The 24,485-nt window shown below is 44.4% G+C and overlaps 1 pseudogene; it reads right to left on the minus strand.

Annotated features, from left to right (window-relative positions):
* Positions 1-1,292: 1,292 nt before the first annotated feature.
* On the minus strand, positions 1,293-20,493 carry LOC115317924 (annotated as a pseudogene).
* Positions 20,494-24,485: the final 3,992 nt, after the last annotated feature.

The raw sequence follows: 24,485 nt of genomic DNA on the forward strand, positions 1-24,485 counted from the left end.
TAGGAAAACGACAAGATAAAAAATTCACACCTTTAGCCGCAATGTGAAGAAAGAAAATTGTTACATTCCATGTTCTCCAGAACATCCTCTTGAACCCCAGGGCCTGCCACTCCACGAGTCTCCATAGCCGCAACAAGGCGTGGCACACCTGCCGGTAGGAAGCATCAAATTATGAGCAAATTACTGGTTAACAACAGTCAACACTGGCATCATAGGCCCATTAAAGTTACACTCAAGTGACACCTCGTTTAACATTAAGGAAAATTGAAAGTGCACAAGATTGAAGCAGACACTGCACCAAACTTGCTCCTAGACTTCAAACTTTTAATGAATGGTGGGAAAGCATGAGGCTGTCAAATCCAAGCCTGAAATCTCATACTGGACATGTGTATACTCACCATAAAGAAACCATTTGTGAAATTATCCAAGCCCTTTAACTTGCACTAGAAATATTGCTCTCCCTTCAGACTGCTTCGCACCCCAATACCTCTCAAATCTCATTCCCTGACCTTAGTCAGCTCAGTTCAGTGACTGTCACTTTTGTTTTCAAACATTCTCTTCTAATGCACATTCAATATTTTTGCGCATATTTCACTGCTTTCGACACAGGCACTCACTGTCAACACTCCGCTTCGCAAACAGCTCCCAAATCGAGACGACTGCTGCTGCCACTCCATATCATACTATGAGCCGCCTCATTTCACCTATGTATAGCTGCAACTTTAAAGAGCAATGCACATGCTATTCCTGTAAGCAGAACAGCAAATTGAGACATAAAATTGACACCGTGTGGAAACATAAAGACAGTAAAACTTCAAACCCAAGCAGGGTCGGCTCTCGCACCACAATTCAGTGCGTCACCGTCACAGGTATTGCCTATCCTGATTTCAAAGAAGTCTTTCCTGTATCAGCATTCAGTTTAAATAAAAAAAAAAACTAACAGAATCACAAAGAACGGTAGCAGCAGTAGCTCTCATTTCGGGATACGAAGAAGCTTGTTAACCATTTAACCCAGGAAATTAATGCAATGTGCTCATAAAAAATGTTTTAAACTTTATTTTTTGCTTTGTATACATGTTTGTAAGTACAGTCTACGGGTGCCGCCATCTTGCTTGCCGGTGGTATTTAAGTGCACTGTGGGCCACGCCATAATCCGACTTCAACGCCGTCTTAAGGCATCGTAATTGGATTATGGCGCAGCTCACGCGCTCTCCAGCTAGGAAGATGGCAGCGCCCAGAGGACGTACCTGCAAATGTGTATCTGTATTCGATTACTAAAGTTAGTTTTGGTGCAAATGAACTTCTAAGCAAGAAATCTTTTATGTCGCGAATTCGCGATATCGGGCAGTTAGGCCTGAACAAATAGGTTATACTGCTTGACATTACGTACGGATAGAGACGACGCTACTTTACAGCCTCGACTTCCTGTGCTCTGGCCTCGGCCGCCCTAGCCTCAGCGTCCCCCAGTCAGGTCTGTCCTGGTCTCAACCTGCTCCATCCTGGCTTCAGCCTCAGTGGCATTGGCTTCGGCCACGTTGGCCCTGGCTTCCACCTCATTGTCATGGCCCTGGCTTTAGCCTCGTTGACCCTGGCGTTGACCTTAGTGGCCCTGGCTTCGGCCCAAGCCTCAGGCTCGCTGGCCCTGGTCTTGACATTGTTGGCCAGGGTCTCGCTGGCCCTGGTCTTGCCCTCCTTTATCCGGGCCTCCTTGGACCTAGCTTCGGCCTCTTCAGCAGAAGCCAGGGCAGGTACAGCGAAGACAGGCCCTTGAGCTTGTGATGCAACGTCCTCAGGGTCCCCAGAAGATGCACCGAGCTATAAACAGCAAATATAAGCAGTAATGATAGATTATCAGAGATGTACAACAAAGTATAACATTGAAAGTCCTAAGCAACCGCTTCCCAGGAGTGACCTCTGACAAACCCGCAAAGTTGCATTCTCGTTGTCCACCCACTTTTTCTAATGCTGAGGAAGATAACATCATATGTCATCTGCCCTCACAGTATATCTGCAGTCTCCAATTACTTCAGTGGTCTGAACAGCTTGCAGTTGGCATGAATGAATAATTGATAAGTACACTTGAAAAAGCAACAATGACATTGATAAAAATATATCTAACCAAGCACCAAAATGGCAACATTATATTAATACTGATGTGCTCTCTATAAAACTAACGCTTTCTGAAGAAATCTTTTTATACAAACCCTGTGACCTTTCAACTCCTGGCAAAGCTTTTTCAGAAGCTTGTCCTCCATAGTTTTTTTTTTCTTGTGGGCTGCTTCTTCTGCAACGAGAGATTTCAAGAAAAAAAATCAGCAAGTTTTTTGCAAACTTTTGCAAGACATTGCGAGCGACGCTGCTTGAAGCCGCAGGATCACAGCGTGGTTCATGCTCCGAAGTTCCGCAATTATAAGACTGCGCCATTGTAAACTCATTTTCTTGACGTCACACTTCGAGCAGATGAAGCTCTTGTCGAAAAAATAATCAGCGACGGACTCACCCGGTCTGTGTCCGCCGGAGCATCATCTCGTAGAGTGCGAATCGTCGTCGTCGGAGTTCTTCCGCCCATTTCGACCAAGTTTCCAGTAGCTTCCGGGTCGTTGGATGCCACTCAAGCCGTCCCGCTCACCTTCGATGAGGCAACAGCGAGCGTCAATCCATCGCTCCACCCGGACTGCGCTGCGCCGCCAGCGTGTTCTGTTGATATATGTGTGATGCACTTCCCCCCGCGCACTTCCTCATGGCGCTCGCTGCCGACGACGAGTCAGAGGAGGCGGGAATGGACGCCGTCAAGTCCTGCAACGCGGTCACCGATGCGATGCCCGGTTGCGACGCTAGGGTCCGTACGAGCTCACGGTCCGTAGCCACGGCTGTGCTCCCTCGTCAAGTCAACGGGAACACTGGCTGTGCTTCCTCGATGGCGGAAGCAATGTACGCGCACCACCGCCCGTGAAGAAGACTCACGTTCGTCGGCGTGAACGTGGCTGTCACAGCCACCACTGTTCCGGGAAGGCTCAACGGTAATCCCACTTCTGAATGCTAAAGATTTCGAAGTAACATCATCGAACGTTCAGAAACAAACTAGTTTATTTGAAGACAACAAAACTGACGGCTGATCAAGCCGCCGCCATCTTGATGATTGAATGGATACTACACTCTAAGAAAAAAAGGGTGTATACGGATACTCCTCTCAGGGGAGTTAGACCGTGTCCCATATGTGACTCCCCTGGGGTGTTTGTGGTATCCTCTCAAGTTGAGGATTTCAAGTACTCCCCAGATAGACGGGATCACTTAGCACCCCCTCAAAGTCCACGGGCCTCAATCGACACCCCTTACTTCGGGTGCTGTTTGGCACCCTCTGTTACATTCAGCTACTTATGTTACACCGCTAATTAGAGGAATTATTTGGAACCATTTTCAACTCTCAGGGAGTCAACAGATCCCTTCTGAATAGGGTGCTTTTTGACGCCTTTTGTTACACCCAGGTACTCATGTGACACACGTAAATTCAGGCATTATTTAGTGCCACTTACAACTCTCAGGGAATCACTTGATCCCCCCTAAACTGGGTGCTTTTTGGTGCCATTTTTTACACCTAGAGGCTCGCGTGATCCCCATAATTACGAGTGCCGTCGGACACTATACACAACTCCCGAGATTTTCCGCGACTCCCCACTTTTGGGGTCGCTTTTGTACACCATGGATCTTGCGGAGCTCCAAATACCGAGGGCACTTTTTCAGAACCCGAGACTCAGCTAACTGGCTTGTTCAGGTGTGCTGGAGGACCGATGATTCCTGAGGTCAGCTGTCATGCGAGAGTGTTCTGAATTCTTTGCGTCTCAAGTTCCTTAAGGAGGCACTTCGAAGAGGTTTCAGGGATAAGAGAATAATACTCACGGGCAACGTGACGGCATCAAAATCTAACTGAAAACTTCTAGAAACACACAACCCAGAAATTAAAAAAAAGTCCTGCCAGTCATGTCAGCCAACAATATTGTCAACCACGTGTTTATTGTAAAATCAAAAACTTGAGACAGGTCAAAATCTTTAAAAAAAATAATTAGTAAAATCTTGTAGCCCGCCAAGAAGCTTCAGGCCAACCCTTTCCAGGGGTGTTTTTTTCAGCTCGATCGTGCGTTCAAAGAGAGCCAAGGCGGACTTGACCCCCTTGCATATTGAATATCAAAAGTCCAATAGATTATGAGGCTGAAGCCATGGATGAGTTTATCTTTCTCCTGGAACGTGCAATATAATCAAGTACCACAACTAAAAAAAAGTATGCAAACATGGGTCATGATTATACGTTCTATTATTTTTCATATTTAGATATAATATTCAGAGATTGCCTGCTTCCGTATGCTGTGTGAGTGCATAATTTTTCTTTTAATGTCACGTAATGATTTCGATGTTCGCAGCCATTAACTTTGCATAGACTATTGAGGCCTTTCACGAAATGGTCACATATCACAAGATGAAGTGAACAGGTAGTGTTTAAGTTATTTTAACATAAATGTGTCTAGTACGAAGCGAAGAAATGTTTAGGTGATGCATACATTCGAATAAGAATTTAGCTCAATTTGACCCAATTAGTGCAACGTCAATTCTCGAAACGCCGCACAAGATTTGGTCATGTACTAAGCTAGAAAACTGGGCCAGTTAAACTTCGTAATTTGTCAGGACTCATAAGGAACCCGCCCAGGCACGCGCAGGAAAAGAAAATAATGTCCTGCGCAGATCGCGTTTTCGATTTAAACAGTGCTATAAGCCGCGTCATTCGCTTGGAGAGCTTTGTAGATGAAAGTGATCAACCCACCACGTATTCTGTGAGGACGTCGACACAAATTTCGCTGCATTTTTGTGATGGGTAGGTTTTCTTGATCGGTTGCTTTAGCTACTCAGCTCCAGCTGCCCATGTCTGAGGAATAGCGGGACGTCCTTCGTGAGCCCACCTTCTCCATGTGCAGTTCGAGGATCTGCTAGGACTTTCGCTAGAAAAATACAGTGAGGCTTTCATTGGGCATCTTATCACTGCGCTGCTGAAATTTGTTGAGAATCTGTGGAAACAAAAATGATTGTCTGAAATTAATATTGTTCTTAGAAATAATTAGTATAAATTTGAAGAAGCGTAAAAGGTTGAATATAGTAGATGTTAAGCATAGAAAAAACAAGGACCCTAGTGAATAAAACAACAGCCTCTTCGCATTCCCTCAAAGTCCTGAAGAGGTCAACAATGATAGACACTTGTTTGCCGTAATGCAAGTGGAAGTTATACGTGTCCCAGCAACGTTCAGCCACTGGCGAGAGTCCGTTTAGCGCATAATCAAAGCACTTCGCTATTGCCGGAGAATATGAATGAACCTCTTTGCCTCCGTGGCTGGATTAAAGCGCGAAACACATATACGACGAAACCGTCCGATCCGACGTCCGACCGCGCAATACGACGGTCGGAGGCGAGGGTTTTCAACGCTCTCCGATGCTACGAAAACCCTCTCCCCCCAAGGTCATTCCGGCAGTCCGCACGTCGGATCGGAAGGTTTTCGTCGTACATGTTTCTCCCGCTTTATAAATTGGAAGTGTGAGAGCCTTTTGGCTGATCTCAACTACACATCAAGGTTGATTTAACATCCTGAATTGTATATTGCGCCGTTTATAACAATATTCAGCGAAAGCAAAATATATCATTTTGACTTTTTTAATCTATTATTCATGGTAATAAACGAAACCGATTAATCAATTAATAGAATAAGAAAATATTTAATCGTGTAAACATTTTTTATCGAAGTTTAGCCCTACTAGTAACTAAGCGATTGAGATGCTTTTAAAAACTAATGCATGAATTGTTTAATGAATTTCCCCTGAGAGCTCTTTCATTTTGTAGTCTTTTTATTTAAGCAAGAATTTTCTAGACAAGCCAATATCTATGTCAATATTCGGTATTTAACATTTGTCAACTTAAATAAATATTCCGGGAATATTCCTGCTTGCAACATGAGCTCGCCAATTTCGGCAAGCCGTTTACTATGTGACTTTTGCTTTCGAGCACGAATTATTCCACTATAACACCAGTCGACTGCAGACTATTCCGATGGCCTTAAATATAATTTGACAGGAAACAGCACGCTTTTAGCAATTTTCACTAAGAGAAATATGAAGCGCCACATCTTACCTGAATCATCAGTCTCGATGACGAGCTCCTTGAGGGCCGATTCTAAAAACGCTTGGCGTACTCCTTTCTCTGTTCGACTGTCACCAACAACGATAATTTTTTGACGATGTCTTGTAAGTCACGAACAAGTGACACTGGCGCACGCCATTGAAGGTAGGACGGGAGGAGGAAGCAGACGAATTGCTGGAGAAGAGAGGAGGGAACATCCCCTCTCTCTACCATTTCGCCTGCTTCCCCCTCCCCAGCGTACTTTTGCCTCGCCCTGAACCTCTAGTTGTTTTTTCTTTTATTTTTTATAAGCTTTTCGTTTTTTTTTACAACACCCGTCGCCGTACCACGTCGCCGGTGACGCCATTCGGGTACGGGATGATACGGCTGTGAACCGGACTTTAGAGGAAAGTAAATGGCCATCCAAGGGCAGAAGGGAACAACAAACCTGTCGAGTCCGTCCTTCCCCTAGCTTAGCGAAATCGGGTTAGAGGACGTAAGGGATTGTAAGGAGCGGCCGGGTGCTGGCGCACCTGCCTCCATTGTGAGCGTACGCTGGGAAGGCTTCACCGAAAACATTTTAGAGCCTCGGGAGAAATCACCTTGACGTTAATTAAGGCCGCGCTCTGTATTCTCGATCGCGATTTTATGGGAGAGCAGAGCAATTAATAAAACATTGACCAGACTTGTTCTGACGTCCTGCATATTTAACCCCGTCTTGTTTATAAAAAAAATTTTAAAAAGCTCCTGCTTCGAGAAACGAATATGTATGGAAGTTTTTAAAATTATTTTAAGCTTCTCACTTTAAGTCGTAATATTGCTGATATAATGGGAAGAAAGGTTCTTCAATTTTTCTAGAATTAGTGAGTTAGATCATGGCCACTGCCCGATTGGATTCGGATTATCATCGTACAGGAGTGCGATAAAGGGACAATAAAACTGTTCTCCTACTATCGTAAGATGCCCCCAGTTTATAACCTCCTATCAAACACTTATTATCGTTTCTGGCCACGCCCGAGTAGTCGCAGAAAATGTTTAATAAAAACAACTTGCTCTTGCACTTTGGACAGAAAAAGCGGCCACGAGATTGAGACTATGAGCAGTGCTGTCTGTTTTTTTTCTATTCTCTCCGTCCCAGGGTTTACAAATACAGCGTGTTATTTTTTCTACCAGCTCGCCTGCACTATGTATTTCTTGCTGATGATGTGCCGCGAATGATCATTACAGCAATGCGCAGTGGTTGTCAATGAACGGTGCACGCGCCGCACTCCGCACTCCGTACGCACTCCCCACTCCGTACATTTGGCTGTTCCGGCCGTCACTGCAGTGATTGAGCTCGAGCCAAAATTTGAATGTCCCGCAAGACATCGACTGTGGCTAAGTCTAAGTGCAGTGCCAACGCAGTGCTCGAGTCCAACACATGACCCCCATTCAAATATCAGTCACGACAGTTCAGAAGGTATACACGTGGTATATCAACATCGTGGTTTCCCGAAACTGCGTCAGCAGGCTTTGCGTAGGAGCGACTGCAAGAGGAGTTCGCTTGTACTTTGAAAACTATACGAAAAAAAAACCGCACAGTTCAGAGGCATTGCATGTGAGCATAAAGTTCACATACTTCTGTCAGCAATCTTTTTCGAAGTGCTTAATCTTTACATTCAGTATCGTTTCATGGCAAAATTTATTATTGATGAACGTTAAGATCCCACGTTAGCTTCCGCACTGCGGTGGCAAAACTATCCGTCTACAGTAGGGACAGTTTTAATCCAGAACAACTTTTGACTGCCTAGACCTCCTCACAGAAAATATGTACCTTTGAGTTTGTGACATGTCAAATAGAGTGAGTGCATTGCAGCAAACACCCTAAAACATAAACTGAATTTGTTAAACTTAATCACGGTGTTGTTTTTGTTTTGTTTTTGGAGCATGTGTTTCGAACTTTCGATGAATGCGTGGGATTAATAGATTGCTGTAAAACAAGCATCTGAATAACCGGTCATCGCACTAAAGCGATATGTTCTAAAAATAAAGGCGTAAAGCGCGCCGAAAACATTACGTCATCCAAATTGTTCCCTTTCAGCGAAAACATAAGAAGTCGTTTTTCTTATAATGAACGGCGTGTAAATATTCTGATATTTCCCATCTCTTTTGACAGCTTATACCACCAGAAATAATAGCCGAAATAAAGTAGTAGTGTATGAAACTCAGAAGTCGTACAAAATTAGGTGATTTTATTTGTATTTTAACATGGCTGTTTATGGGGTTCTTTGAGTAGCAGAAAGAAAGCATGGGACAGCCCAGTACCTCAGATGAAATAATAATCAATATATTGCCCACAAGCAGTGCCCATAATGGACGGAGTGACGTTGATCAGTCGCTACAGGCTGCATCTCTCCCGAAAGCAGTTCTCAAAAATGTGAGCTTGACCCACTTCGGCCTTTATGCTAAGCAGGTGCTGGACAGATGCGCAGTGCATTCTGCATTGTTCATAGAGGCTGGAGGGCCCCTCGCCCGTTCCCCCCAGGCGACGGGAGAATACAAGTCTGAGCCGAACGCTCACTCAGCGGTCGGGTATGTCATCCGAGCGCTGCGTCATTTTCGTTGTCCCCATCGGTGTAGTTCTAAAGTAAGCCACTAGGGAAAATACCCGCATTATTATTTACCCACACGGTAATTATATCGTGGTTGTAAACACATATGACCTTGAAATACCTTATCTGAGTCAAGAGGTGTCCTCACTGAACAGGACAGTCTTCAACTTTCCTCCGGATTTTTTTTTTCCTCTTCACTGGTGCGTACGCAAAGCGGAACGACGTCCAGGCTTGAAATCTTTTATGGCAAAAGTCAGAATAAACTGTATTCTGTGTCGACATTTTTTTTTTTTACGCGAGACACCAAATCCTAGTAAATACGACATGTAAAACTGTTTTCTTTTTTTTGCTTCGGGAAGATGCCATCGCTTGAGTATTTGTAGTAGATTGAGGTTTTATGGCGCAAAAGCAACATCGCTTGAGAGTTTGAGCAATTCAGACAAATGTGATATGTGCGAAAATCCTCCAATCTAGAAATAACTGGTGCAACCTGACCGAAAACGAGGTTCGGGGATTTTCAGGACGAAACAATGCTCTCATTAGAAAGGAGAAGAAAGAAGCGTCTTAGAACGACCTCGGGGGCCAAAGATAGCCAATAATAAGCACAAAGGGATGTTGGGGGTCACTGCAGCTCAATGGAGCCAATTGGATCTAGCTTTCATAATCGAGGGAGTGCCCGCGGTCGCTTGAACACGTACTTACATAGGTATCTCTTGAACCGGCGATTTTACAAAATGGTCTGCTGCGGAATACGTCTACAACTGTTGAAACCATTGCAATTTTCAATAATTAAAAATAATCATATTTCTTATCTTGGTTGCAACACCACAGCAAAGAGTTTGCCCGTTGTAGAGGTCAAACTTAGTGATGGGTTCCTAGTTAATGTGACTTGGAGATTATTCATGAGCAGCCTGCTCCCCGACTCGATGAGGAAGGGCGTTCTGCTAACGTTATAATATTGAACGGGACGCAGAAAAGACGGTGGGCGGACATGAACGCCAGAGAAGCGGGGAAAAGTGAACTTGCGGGACTCGGGCCCTTTGTTTCTCTTGGGGAATGTCTGCCTGCAGGCCACCTTCTATCGTTGAGGAGCGCCCTCCCTGTGCTGCATGCCGTGCCCCTTCCCGATAACTTGCGTCATTAAACCCTAAACCTAGTACAACACGTTGTAAGCCAATTTTCTAACCGTGACGCATCAAAAACTTAGAGAAACAAGCCCTAACAGACGCCGGAATCATGAAGCAAAAAAATAAAAACACAACCCTGCAGAAAAAAAAGTCATGTTTTGCATTTTGGACACTTTATTCCCTAACAAGAGCCCCAACTACAACTTCAGAGTTGTTCGTGAACACGTTTAGCTATTTCAGAGGTCGTTGTATTGGTGTTGGCATTCCTTTTATGCTCATTTAATCTGTCGTTAATGCGTCTTTATGTTTGAACTACATACGTAGACCCACAAGCTAGAGATGTTTCATACACGACACTGTTACAACAAACTGATTTTTCAAGATGAGCCTTTTGCACTCATTCGTACCCGTGTGGAATGGAGTCATCCTGTTCTACTTGAAAACCGAAATAGACAGAGGTATCTACACCAAAGTCATTCGCATAAAAGCGGGAGCACAGGTTTAACCTGTGTGTCTGGGTTCTGTAAATAGTATTTTTAAGGTCGAGCCCCCTTTCATCTTCCCTTTTGTGTCTGAACGTGTGTGTGTTCGCATTCTTTCACCGCAGCATCATAGGGAATGGTTTTGTGCGCCTCTTGCAGATGGCGTCACAAAAACTCACCCAGATGTACCCTCACACCGGCCGCCGCGCGTGGTTTAAAGACCCGAGATATTACCGTTCTTTGCTTTGCATTTTACGAAACGAAATCGCGATATTTATTAAAAAAAATAGACGTGATTTCTATCTCCTTTTTAAGATAAACGATACAAAAATTACAAGCTGCAAATTCCTCCAGGATTAAAATCATTGCATCGCCCCTTTGAATATTCTTGTTTTCGATCCACCGCCCAGCCCGTCACACGTTGTATTGTTACCTCTATTCGGTCGGATCTCTCGTATAACAGGGACATAATAAACGAAAACGACCTAAACTTCGCTCGCAGTTTACGCCAGGGGCGTAAGCTTGTCGAAACTGGAACACACAAAATTTAATCTACGGAATGGCGTCTCGGCCCACGAGGCAGTGCGCCAGCGCCGTACATGAAGCAGTCAAGAACTTTTCAAACTGACAAAATAAGAAAGAAAGATGGCTCCCAGAAGTTTTTACCCTAAAATACCCTAACGCGAACAGAGAGGGTCATCATACCAAGTGAAAAATTCCGACGATGTCCTGACTCCTCAGCACTAATATCTTCGGTTGAGCGAGTTAGGGCGCTGTGTAACAAAAACTTTGAGAAAAGTTGTGCCCTGAATGAGTATGTTCGCGGGCTTTTTATTTCGCAATTTATTTGTACAATATATAAAACGCGGCATAAATTTAATATTGGGTAAACTTTGAGAGTTCGCAAAACGTCGTGCCCGCGGAACTTCAAATGTAGAATAAATGCTGTCTTCACGCTTTCTCCACGATTTTATCTTTTTGCTATATATTTTTAAGTTAAAAGTTTTTCGGTCGCCAGTGCGTGCAGCTGACTAAATTGGTTGTCACCGGAATGCACCTTTCAGTGTGTTGCCACCGCTAAACAAAATAATGGCGAGATATTTTTATTATCGAGGACACAAACCAATGTGAGACAATCTGGGTAGCTAACCCAGATTGTCTCACAATGGTTTGTGTCCTCTATCTTACCGGAGCAGACCTGCTACAAAGACATTTGTATCAGAAGCGTAAACAAGACCGATCTAAACCTCCTTTGAAGGTTACATGCTCAACCGTAAGCTTGTAAAAACTCAATCTCGCAAAATGTAAGCCACGGCATGGTGTGTCGGTCTGTCGATCTGCCCGCAAGCGCCCTCCATGAAACAGTCAGGTAACTTTTCGAACTCGGAAGTAAATAGGAAAAACGTAAAGAAGAAAACGAATGAAAAGGGAACGTCAGCAATTTCAAAGAATCTGTGAAGCAAAAAAGAAAAAAGAAGTAAAGTAAAAGCATAAACTCCAGGATCGGATTTAACTTTCACAAGGCTAGTCATCCACGTTCCCCCTTCGCAAAGGAGGCCTGGCCCGAGGGCAGGCTTCCCCTTCCCATAATCCTTTCGAATCCCCAGGGGACTCTTGAAGCACCCCATTCTCTTTCCCCTTGCTCGCTCCTTCTATTTGAGAGAGGATATTCCTCCCGAAGGGGTGCTAGCGCACGCTGTAGGTGTTGTCACGCCGTCTAACTCCCTCGAACTCCCCTAATTTCTTAGAGTGTACTGCGGCACCTTGCAACGCACTTTGTAACGGGCGGTGGCTTGCGCCACCTAGCTTAACCCCTCAAGAGCCAAATATTTTTTTTTTCCAAAAGTGACCGAAAAGTGCTAGATTTTTTTTTATTTTGAATTCTTATGCTTCTAGTATTACACATAAAATTTGAAAAGATTATTACGCAAAAATCAGCAAAGGCGAAAAAAATATTTGCCAGCTAACACGAGTGCTGCCATCTATGATCAGCGCCGCAAAACTACTCGGACGAGCTGAGCTCGTCCGTGGAATTGAGGGCAATTAAAAAAAACACTGGACGAGCTGAGCTCGTCCACGGCATTTTTAGCCAGAAAGTGTCCGACGAGCTCGGGTCGTCCAAGGCACTTAAAGACCGACCAACGAAACCATTTTCCGCAAGGTGGGAAAATGCCCCTCGCGCCCTCCTCTTTTCACCCTCTCCCAAAAGTCACGTGACGGCAGGGGCTTCTTTTGTGTCGGCTTTTTCAGTAGGGACAATCCTAAAAAGCCGCGGAATGAGCGGCTAGCTGCAAGCGCCACAACGGCCTTGAGACGTCCAGGTGTCTTCCCTCGTTGACGCGTTCACGCGAGATTTAGGAAGCCAGCGCGACCGAACGCTTTTTTCCATGAGCTGCAGGTCCGAGGCCGCTCGGTCGGTGGAGATCGAGGGGTCGTGGTATGCTGGGTTCGTTCCAGCAGCCGCTCTCTGGCATCGCGAGGCTGCTGGAACCATTCCCGTGTCTGCACAAGGATTGGCTTGCGCAATAAACGGTTCAGGTCATCGATAATACATTTATTTCCTAAACTTATAAATCAAGTGGCTTTCCCTAATCTCTTCATTACTGTTTGAAACACATCTCCTCTCATATATATATATCTATAGGTTGTTCACCCCATCTTGGACTCTCTTACGTATTTATCCGTCCTTACCTCTGGTTGATGACTGCTTTATAACTTGATAAAAACCTTTAAATATTGGCGCGGGCTTGCGCGATCAACGATTTACCGAATTTATCCAAAATTGGAAAGATTGGCGCCAGGAGGGGCTGAAGAAGCAAACCGAAATTCTTGCTTCTAATGAAGACGGCACAATCGTAAGAGAGGTCTTTGCTTCACTTGCCTCCACAACGCCCCATTGTTTGCACTATCGCAACTTTTCAGTAACATAGCTGTGTACCACATTTTACTCATAGTTACTATAGATGTGGCCCCACAGGCTTTCCCGTTATGAGCGAGTCGACTTTTTAACGACCGGCGACTCTCCTGAGTGAGAATAAATATTACCACCTTCCCACAACATCCACACCTTTCTCTCCCCCCCCCTCCCCTCCCTTTCCCGAGTTGGGGAGATATCAGGCAACTCCAGGGAAGCAGCCTGCAGACTGCGCTTTTCGGCTACTCATTCTCAACACATTCGAACCTGGAAGTAAACACATCGCATGAACGACGCCCTGTTTACTTGCCATCTATATAATGGGGCTTTACTGTTGGGGTCCAATCAATTTCATCATCAATCATTATTTGTTACGAGTTCATGGTGAAAGTGTGTTCGTCGTGATGCCACAAAAATGTTCGATTCAAAGGGAGAAACAGATGATTTGCAATTTTCCCAAGCGCCCCGGCCCGCGCACGAGGAATTGTGGGAGAGACTGTCCCTCGCCTGGCCACTCTGCCTTGAGATCGCATTGCCTTTTCGCTTGCCTCTTAATCCTCTGTTTTTCGGTTCCATTACCTATTTTTATCTATTCCAGTGTATTTTTTATTGCTTCTAAGTGTTTCTATTTTATTCTGCGCGCGACATTTCTTGTATATTTGATGTGAAGGTGTACTTGGCTATGGCATTATTCGTTTAGGAATCAAGCGAAACTTTGTATCGGATCATTATACGTCTACGTTCACTCCCATTCGATGATTATCATGTTTTCGACTATGTACACGGGGTGGTTTTCAGCGGTAGGTTTTTAATCTGATTGCCCGCCGGAGCGCGAGCCAGAGCGCACTAGGGCCGCGGGCCGTCGCGCTCTTCTCCTTCTTCTCTGGATCAATATACAATCAAAGACGCGGGCGGAGCCGTCAATCGTGCTGGTGTTGGGAACCAGTAAGTCTGACCCTTGAAATGCAGGCGTGACGCAAAACCCAGAGGCGTCTCGTTCGCCCACTTACGTTCTTACCAGGCGGCGGACGGTGCCGTTTACAGGGGATTATCTTCTGAACGGATCCAAGTTACTCGAGCAAACTCGCATTCTGCTCCCAAAGCCCAGCCGCCACCTTCCCAACTACTTCTCCGCTTCCGTAAATTTTGAAAGTTGTAGGTTGGTCCAGTGGCTTAGAGCTCACTTTTTGAAAGGAACCGAAAAAAAACAACAAAAAAAAACGGACCAGTATGTGGCAAGTCGGGTCAATCGGATCATAATTTTTCATCCCTTTTTTAAAGGCTCCGGAAAAACAAGAAACCAGGAAAAGCTGAGTGACGCAAGGCGCCTTGTATTGTTCAGGTTGTCCCGGTTTTTTATGTCCTTTCGGCGCACCTCAAAACGCACAGTGTTCGGATTCTAAACGCGCTGTTTTTATTTTTGCACAGAAATAAAACAAAAATCCGTAATAATTTTACACACCAGTGCAATGTAATAGAGACTTCTATTTTCAGCAAGCTGCTTTCCGTCATGCTTCCATGTCATCCTCCAGGCCGCGAATGTTTGTACACACTGATCAAACTATTTACATGTAGATTGATATGCACTAGAAATCTGGCACTTTCTTTTAGAAGTAGCATGTTAGTGCACATAAATGTCCCCAGCGTCTTTCCTTCGAATGGCCTGGAAGGAAAATAGAAATATCCCGGGCATGATTCGTGCAGAAGGCTAGATTCAATGGTCGCCCATTATTTCTACAAACTCCTTCGCAGATTCACTACCCTAGAGCCTGGTGTCCTTTCTCCAAAAAGCGAGGTTTTGATAGAATTTCGTTGCTCGGCCGCTATTTTTTGAAGTGGCGCGAAAAAGAGAGAGAGAGGGGGAGGAGCAACAATGTTCGCAAGCTGTTTTTTTTTTTTTTTTTTTTTTTGCCATTGCGATATTTTGTTGTCTTTTGGTGTGCTTTTGTGGTGTAAACAATTTTACGCACTTCCCACAAATATTTCATCGTCTACGACAGTTTTAAAGTATTACGCACTGCCTCGGGTGCGTTGACCTCACGCACTAGAGCATCACAGGAGCGAGTATTTCCGCAAAATAAATACGAGGACCTATTTCTTTTTTTGAATCGACCACTTTTGTGGCATCACGACGAACACACTTTCACCATGAAATCATAAGAAATAATGATTGATGATGAAATTGATCGGGCCCCAACAGTAGAGCCACATTATTTAGGTTGCAAATAAACAGGGCGTCCTTCATGCGATGTGTTTACTTCCACGTTCGAATGTGTTGAGAATGAGTAGCCGAAAAGCGCAGTCTGCAGGCTGCTTCCTGGCTTGGAAGGTGATAATATTTATTCTCACTCAGGAGAGTCGCCGGTCGTTAAAATGTCGACTCGCTGGTAACGGGAAAGCCGGTGGGGCCCCATCTATAGTAACCATGAGTAAATAAAATGTGGTAAACAGCTATGTCACTCAGAAGTTGCGATAGTGCAAGCGATGGGGCGTTGTGGAGGCAAGTGAAGCAAAGACCTATCTTACGATTGTGCCGTCCTTATTAGAAGCAAGAATTTCGGTTTGCTTCTTCAACCCCTCCTGGAGCCAATCTTTCCAATTTTAAATAAATCCGGGACAGCGTTGATCGCGCAAGCCCGCGCCAATATTTAAATGTCTTTATCAAGTTATTTAACAGTCATCAAGCAGCGGTAAGGACGAATAAATACGTCAAAGAGTCCAAGATGGGATGAACAACCTATGAGAGGAGATGTGTTTCAAGAAGTAATGAAGAGATTAGGGAAAGCCACTTGATTTATAAGTTTCGGAAATAAATGTATTATCGACGACCTGAACTCTTTAGTGCGCAAGCCAATCCTTGTGCAGACACGGGAATGGTTCCAGCAGCCGCGCGATGCCAGAGGGCGGCTGCTGCAACGAACCCAACATACCACGACCCCTCGATCTCCACCGACCGAGCGGCCTCGGACCTGCAGCTCATGGAAAAAAGCGTTCGGTCGCGCTGGCTTCCTAAATCTCGCGTGCCCGCGTCAACGAGTGAAGACACCTGGACGCCTTAAGGCCGTTGTGGCGCTCGCATCTAGCCGCTCATTTCGCGGCTTTTGAGGATTATCCCTACACAAAAGGCCGACACAGAAGAAGACCCTGCCGTCACGTGATTTTTGGGAGAGGGTGAACAGAGGAGGGCGCGAGGGCCATTTTCCTACCTTGCGGAAAATGGTTTCGTTGGTCGGTCTTTAAGGGCTTAAGACTAAAACGCGACGTATTTGCAAACGTGGTCGGTCACACTCACGACTGATAGAAATGCCAAGAACTCAAACGCTTCACGACTGCAACAGACCCCAGATCATTCGAATTTTAACACCGCAATGAATCCACGCGGAGCACCCAGACGCAGGCACGATGGAGCTTGTTTTTTTCTGCGTCGACAAAGCTCAGGACTACCGATTTCGCGGCCCGGTGCACCAATACATGAACTGCACTCTTGCAGGCTGCTCACCACGTCCGTGTCACAAGAGCGAACTGGAAACGACAACTACTACGCTGACACTGCAGTGGCTACCTTTCACATTTCTGAAGATACCAACTGAACGTACCTTTCACAGTTGTTCTTGCGCTCCTGTGAGAGGTAACCACTGCGTCAATGCAACTATTGTTACCGTTTCCAGGCGGCTCATTTCTGGATCGCCACGCCGGGGAGCTGCGCGTCCACGGCGTGTACGCAGCGTATAATGGTCACTACACTCATTCTGGGACGGTGCCATCGCAAACGTACTCGGTCACGCTTGCCATCGCAACGCTGAGAACTTGATCACTTGATCAGACGGCTCGCGTACAGCACTGAAACACCACAGCGCACGAAACAACGCGAGCTGACGCAATTTCATGACCCAAAGACACAGCGACGAAGCCCAGTGTTGTCCTCATTTCATGGTGTCAGCTCACGTCGTAGCTAAGCATGCTTGGTGCAGGCTCCGATTATCCTTTCATCGCACTTCCACAGTAAACTTTTCGTTCACTAAAATAAACTTAAGGTAGGCAACTAAGTCACTGCACGAATGCTTACAAGTTCCTTCCAGCTTACTTCCATAAAGTTCTTCTAGTGCACTCTAAGATACCCAGGGGAGGCTACTAGTAAGACGGTTCGCATGAACTTAGGAGCTACTTAGGTCTTAACTAGTTTACTAAAAGAACACTACTACAGTACTTACTTCAAGCATACTAAGAAAGGGCACTAATAGTACAAGCCTACTTCTGGCTAACATCCTTTAATGACGATTTTAGTATTCTTCTTGGGAATTAGTACCTTAAAAGACCGTAAAGTATACTTAAAGTAACCTAGTTTTCGCTAAGAGGCGCAAGGCAATCATGGCTTAAAGTTCTGGATATCCTGAGTTATCCAAGTAACGCCATCGTTTTATCGTGCCGAGGGCAATCCTACTAGGTGCAGGCGACGCGCCGCATTTCGGCTTATGAGGTATCCTGCATACGAACGCGATTGCTCCTCCTATTCGTCTGCTGTGGCAGCCGCAGACTCGCAGCCCTTTTGAAAGCACGCTCCGGTTGGTCTAAACTAGATTACGTCACCGCGCCGCCGCGACACACTACATTGGCGTAGACGCGATTTTCGCCTCAAGTACGTCCCAGCATGTAACGGATTTGCGGTACTTTGAATCTTATTAAAATATATCCAGTGCTTTATTGCGGCTAAGTAAGTGACTTCTTGATTGCGCCCGCATGAATGCGTGAGCAAGTCCACGTCGTCGGCCACGTTTCTTGTGAAAAATTTATATAAGCTTGGTCACGCTGGCAAAGAGTTCAAAGCGGGATATGCGTGATAGGACTTACATCTATCGGTGCTCGTCTGCGGGGCCTACGGTAAAGGCTCTTCCTGTTGCTTTCGACGTTACATATGAGTATGAATAAATAATAATTTCTTGCGTTTCCGATGAGCTCGCATACGTCCTGCCGCCGTCTGCCTTGCAAGATCATATCCAAGGTGGAAGATAAGAGAGATGCGTCTCAGCGGCATCGCCTCGCCACGAAGCAAGTGTGCCGAAGACTCCCACCCATTTCCGAAAAAACGTCATGAAATGATGCAGCATGAGAGGAGTACGAGAAACCGTCCTCATTCTGGATGGAACCAGCTGAACATTCCTTAAATGTTCAGCTGGTTCCATCCATAATGTATCATAACCAACTAGCTCAACTCATTCCCGTAGTAACGTCCTCATTCGCAAACTGGTTTTTATGGCAGCATGACGTGCGACCGCGCCCACGAGGAGGTTTCCATTCTAGAGTACGTGAGAGCGAGTGCTCAACCAATCTTTTATTATTATATGCAATTAACGCAAATATGGCGAGGGCATTCACCTAGCCATCGGAACACTCATCCCCCCCCCCCCCCCCCCCCTCGATTTCGGTTTAAAAGAGAAAGTCACAATGCTCTGGCTTTCTAATCCGCATGCACCTATGCAAAGTTGGGGAAACCGTTTTGACCTGAGGTGGCTCGACGATTGCTTGTGAACCCACTGCTTGTGGTAATGGTTGTAGAGCTATTGGTGTTTAGTTTAGCGGCACCATTGTCTCTGTGTGAGATGACCGTATCTCACCAAGCGCCGAGATTATATTTCTTTTGGACTATTCTGTTGGGGGTATCGCGGTACTCGGCCATCAGGGCCTGATACGATTGCCGTGCCTGTGCCAATTGATTCAGTCTTTCAGTTGTACTTCGACAAAAGATGAACTTGTGGGTGTGATAACAGTAGCTAGTGCCCAAAACTGACCTGACTAGAATTTCTTTACAATCAGCTGTCAAGGCCTTGAAACTTCAGAACAACGTGCGTCTTTTGCTTGGAGTAGCTACCGTTTAAACTGTTTTACAATAAAATCGGTCCAAAAGTCCGAACACATATCTTAGTGACGCTTTGGTACCATTCAGCTGGACAAGAACCTGTCAGATTATGAGGGCGTCGTCGAGTACGCAAACAACCTGGCTATCTTGGGCCGTAAATTCGCCGGATACGGTCTTTTTCAACTTGTGGTTTACCAGCTGAACTCTTGCCTTATTTTTTATTTTTGATGCAGGATGATATTCTGACACCTTGGTTCTCCCGGTGTGATTTATTAAACAAAACTCGAGGAGTTGCGCAAATATAAATGCAGTACCATTATCAAATGCCATCTTATGGCAGAGACATCCTTGTCATCCGTACCCGGCCATCATCAGAATGTAAGCGAAATAGACTACGACATGGTTGGAACCTTGGAGTTTGGTTTACACCTCTCTCTACAAGATTGTAGGCGCCGTAGAAATCATCGATGAAAACCGTGTGTACTTGAAGTCCTTTGGCGAATCGATCTTGGTGCATTTTCTTGGCGCTGTATTGACGACGAAATGCTGATGGTTGTTCTTTAGGTTAACTCGGTAAATCTGGACGTACACCAGAAAGCTTCGTCCACTACTCCTCAATCTGGGAAATTCGGTATTGGTTCTGGACTGCATCAAGGTTCACAGACACCTTGCAGCCTCCGAAAATGCAAATGCGATCATATTTATTAAACACTTCGACGATCGGTGCTGACTAGTCGGAGGACATTACCCGTTCCAGGGCACACCCTCATTGTAGTCTTTGCAGTTTTCCAGGTATTTTGTCAAGTAAAGCGGAAGGTTCTGCTTTGGTGATTCACAGTTTTTTTTTCCTTTTTGGGTTGTCAGTTTCACCGAAAGTTTTTAAAATGTTCCTGGTTCATCAGAAACCTAGGCGGTGCGCTTATTTATGAGCAATTGAACATCATTGTCGGATGAGACATTTTTAACGCTGATGTTCTGCTCGTCTATTCAATCTCGTTCAGCAAGCGTAGCAGCATTCCCTTCGGCTACTATTAACAGGAGCTCAAAAGAAGTGATGCTTGTACTTTAAATTTACAGAAGCTTTTGAGAAAACAGGCTTCAGCTCCCTGGTTCTCATTTGAACCTTAAAACATTTAAGAGAAAATTTAAAAAAGAATTATGGAACCTTGCCTCTCGAATATTGGAATACTCCACTTTTGTTGAGGTTCATTTTCGTTGGTTTTTCTTGAAGCTCCAGCTGATCCCTTAATGAAATGGTCTTCCTAGGAACGTCTAATATCCACATACCATAGATTTCTGCTCTGCTGCGCGGAGGCTTTTCGCGTTCTGGTTGTTCAACGACGTGTACTGGAGCAGGATTTTAAAGCCCATTTTTTACATCCGTCCTCTTTTGAAGCAGACGTACGGTAAAAAGGGTCTGTACTTTTTTCTTCGTACATTGGCTGGGTGTTCTTTCAGTGAGTTCAAATGTCCCAAATGCGCGGCTGCTCTTTTGCAAAGGGACACTCGCAACATCGGTAGGAGCTCACGCTATTTTTTATTGGTACCCTTGACTTTTGAAACCGTTGGAAATGAAAATGTCACTACTCGTATAACTTCGACGTACCGCGTTTTACGGAATAAATTGCCAATGTAGGTTCCCCTCCGGACTCCAACGTGAGCTTGTGGTCTTCCTGCTGTCGAGTGTGCATGTGCGTGTCATTTATCTCGCAAATGATCAGGTTTCTCAGGAGATCATTGAGAAACGTACAAAATCCGCAGTGTTCTGATAGTTTCATCAGTGATCGCATGTAGTCACTGATCGATTCGTTCTCTTCGCGTAATCGGATAGTGATCTTGAAACCTACACCATGAGCTAGGAATTCAGCAAGAAGTAGTTGCTCAGCGTTTGTTAGTAGGGAGCCAACGTCGTTTCCGTCGGCTTGTGTGGTGCGAGAAAGCTTCGGCGGATAGAAAAAGTCAGTGACCCACAGCCGCTGAGTTAGACAGCGCGTTACTTGTCGGCTGAGATGTAATTCTCCGTAAAAAATGGCTCTGTTCGTTCACAGTGGTTTTGGAAAACTTAATTCTCGGAATTCAAAGGTTTCAGCGTACACTGTTTCGGCATCTTGTAAGATAGTTATACCTGTGCTTTACCTTCGTCGCCATAATTAAGAATATAAACATAAAAAAACAAGGGAAACAAAAAAGCTGGAAGCTCAGTCATCCTAAGTTACTGGAAGTGGTAAGCACAAATCATCCGGGTCTTGCAAACACTATATCTGAGCGCATAGCAGAAGGAGTCGAAGTAATCATGAATGGATTGCCTGCTCCGTGTCCAGAAAAATGTGAAAATCGAGAAACTCTATAAAAGGCGCTATTAAACTTTTTGTATAATTTTTGGTGGAATTACTTTTGGGCACACACTTAATTTTTATTAAATTTTTCAGGGCATAGCCTAGAGGGGTTTTACTTTTTCCCTTTCGCCACAGCTATCCTGGCATATTAGTTAGAGACACAGCTTTTAGTTTATTTGAACGAACGCTCTCATATATAAGACAAAATCTTCTCGACAAAAGATGAATCAAATCCTCTCCACTAGGTCACCAAAAACCGGACACTTAGACAGTCGGCGTGTCCGGCTTTCGGTTGACCAGTGGGTAGCAGGTGTTTCTTCTTTGGCGGAGAGGGTCCCGCCGTATATATAAGAGCGTTCGTTGTTCAAATAAACTAGAAGGTGTGTTGAAGACTTGTTGTTTTGTCTTTTTTTTACCGTTCCGTGTGTTCGGTTACTATGGAAGTTCTTCACCCAATTCTCCTGTGTTTTTTCCCTTTCTTAGATATTAGTGAGTCAGTACATTGAGTTTTGTTGAGGCGTGAATCCTTTTATCACTAATTGACATATTTGACCTGAAGAATAAACTCGAAACCATCTTCTTTCTTAGCCCTTTAACAAGTGAATTACGAGACATATGACTAGCAATTTATTTCTCGCTTTGTTCTTCATTATTTAAACCTAGGGAGTCTACAAGCGTTGGCACTTAAAATGCCAGAAAAGGAAAACATGTACCGTCGACAATCTTTTTTTATCTAACCAGGTATGAAACATGTCGAAAAATTGGGAAGGTTTTCATAACCTCCTCTCGGTGGTTCTCACAATCTCACATCTAAAGAAACGAAAAGAAGCAGTTCTTTCCCTTCTTAAGGCATAGGAACACTTTGCATATTGTGCACTAGAAGATAGAGACGTCTCAAGGGCGGTGTCAGATGTCCTCGAACATTTACTCAGGGTGATAGCTCCTTCCACTGCTCTTCAGCGGCAAATGCACTCTAAAATAAAGGAGTCGAGAATTGTCGACTCGACTCTTTTTGGAGAGTATCCGGGTTGTCGCAAACCATACTCGCTATGGAGAGTAACGGCTACTCTTCAACGATGAGTGTAAGTTTAACTCTCCCATGCGAGTGTTCACTTAACTCTTCTATAAAGAGTCATGCCAGTACTTTTACGAGTCAGGACTACTCTTTTGATGTGTAAGTGTGAGAATTAATTTCACTCCTTTGTGTGGAGTAAGTATAACTCTATAAGAAGTGTTGTCTAAACTCTTTGATGAGATTTAATATCACTCCTTTGTGTAGAGTGACTCTAACTTTATCGAAAGTATTGTCTAAAGTCCTTGTTAACGAGTTAAGGACGCTCTCCAGGCAGAGTTGCCTTCACTCCTTCATGTAGAGTAACTTCAACTCTATTAGAGTGTTGCTTCAACTCTGTATTGAAAAGTTACGCACACTCACCAGGAAGAGTTACCTTCACTCCATCGTGTAGAGTAACTAGAACTCCATTAGAAGTGTGGCCTAAACTCTGTATTCAAGAGTTAAACATGCTCTGTTGGAAGAGTTCACTTTTTTGTATAGAGTAATGAGAACTCCATTAAAGGTGTTGCCTAAACTATGTATTAAAGAGTTAAAAAAAAACTCTCCAGAAGGAGTTGATTTCACTTGTTAGAGAAACTACAACTCCATTAGAAGTGTTGCTTAAACTTTGTATTAAAGAATTAAGCATGCTCTCTAGGAAGAGTTGTGATAACCATTTTGTGGAGAGTAAATACAACTCCATTAGAAGTTTTACCTACACTCCATACTAACGAGTTAAGTATGCTCTCAAGCAAGGGTAATGTCAAATAACAGCACACTTGAACAATTTGTGTGACCCCTTCTCGGAGATTGCTTAACTCTTTAAAATAGTTAAATACTCTCCACAAAGAATTGTGCAAAGTACACCCCAGATTGAAGTGGTGCCTAAACTCTGTATAAAAGAATTAAGCACACTCTCCAGGAAGGGGTCACACAAACTCTGCTCAATTATACTGTTATATGTTGTTTTTGTTGTGTTTTTGAGTGCAAGTTAACCCAATAAAAAATAACAGAAACGCCTGAAAACAAAATTAGAAGAACAGAAGTGTAAAATTGGCTTTGTTAATAAAAAGTTTCCTAGAAAAAAATTAAAAAAACAACAACTCTACTGGCGATTGGCATTTCTAGCCAGTTGAAGTGCGACCACTGTACTTTTCTTTTTGCAATTGTCTTATGAATGTCAATACCTTTTGTGAGTTCACTATAATGTGGAATACTTTTGGCCTTATTGCAGAAGTTGTTGCATACAACTAGGGACAACTCAAGTATTTTGCAATGAACAGTAGACATAAAATCTAAAAGTGGCTATGTACATGTTCACAAGAAGATGGTTGCATAGGAAATGTGGAACGGCACATGGAGCGTGAGCCTGTACAGAGGCTATAGGTCTTCATGAAAAGTCACCATAGAAATAATAAAAACAGTAGAAAGGAGCTTAATAAACCAAGACTTTAATTTCAGCACATGGCAAAAAAAGCAAAACTGGCAACTAAATTCCCTCTTGCTAAAATTTTCTAACTTTGACATCAGATCCAAAGCCAAGAGAGACTTTATCTTGTACTTCAAACCAATGAAGTGCCCAATCACTGCGAGTGACCGGCTTGCTTTTTGACGGTAAGGTATGTCGTAGACCTAGCGCAGTGCAAGAACGAGCGCAGCACCAGCCACAATATCCGTCACCTAAAAGAAGTGGTCCTCCGACACCAGAGTTATGGCACTTGAGTCCTCTTCGTCAATGCGCATCACCGTACAGGTCGATCCGTCGTGCCCCTCCTCCTGCGAAGAATGAATGCTTAAATGTAAAGTCAGCAATATTAAAAAAAGAGGAAACAGCTTGCTAAGTGCCTTTAGTTAACACCAGCGCACTCATTTGCAAGACAATAGACCATTTTGGAATACCCCAGGAGCCATTCATACGATATACTCGAATAGTTGGCTGGGCCTTGCTTTCTTGCCGATTGAACAAGAGTACC

Source organism: Ixodes scapularis, unplaced genomic scaffold, assembly GCF_016920785.2.
Source record: "Ixodes scapularis isolate PalLabHiFi unplaced genomic scaffold, ASM1692078v2 PGA_scaffold1__304_contigs__length_218370807, whole genome shotgun sequence".
Taxonomy (NCBI): Eukaryota; Metazoa; Arthropoda; class Arachnida; order Ixodida; family Ixodidae; genus Ixodes; species Ixodes scapularis.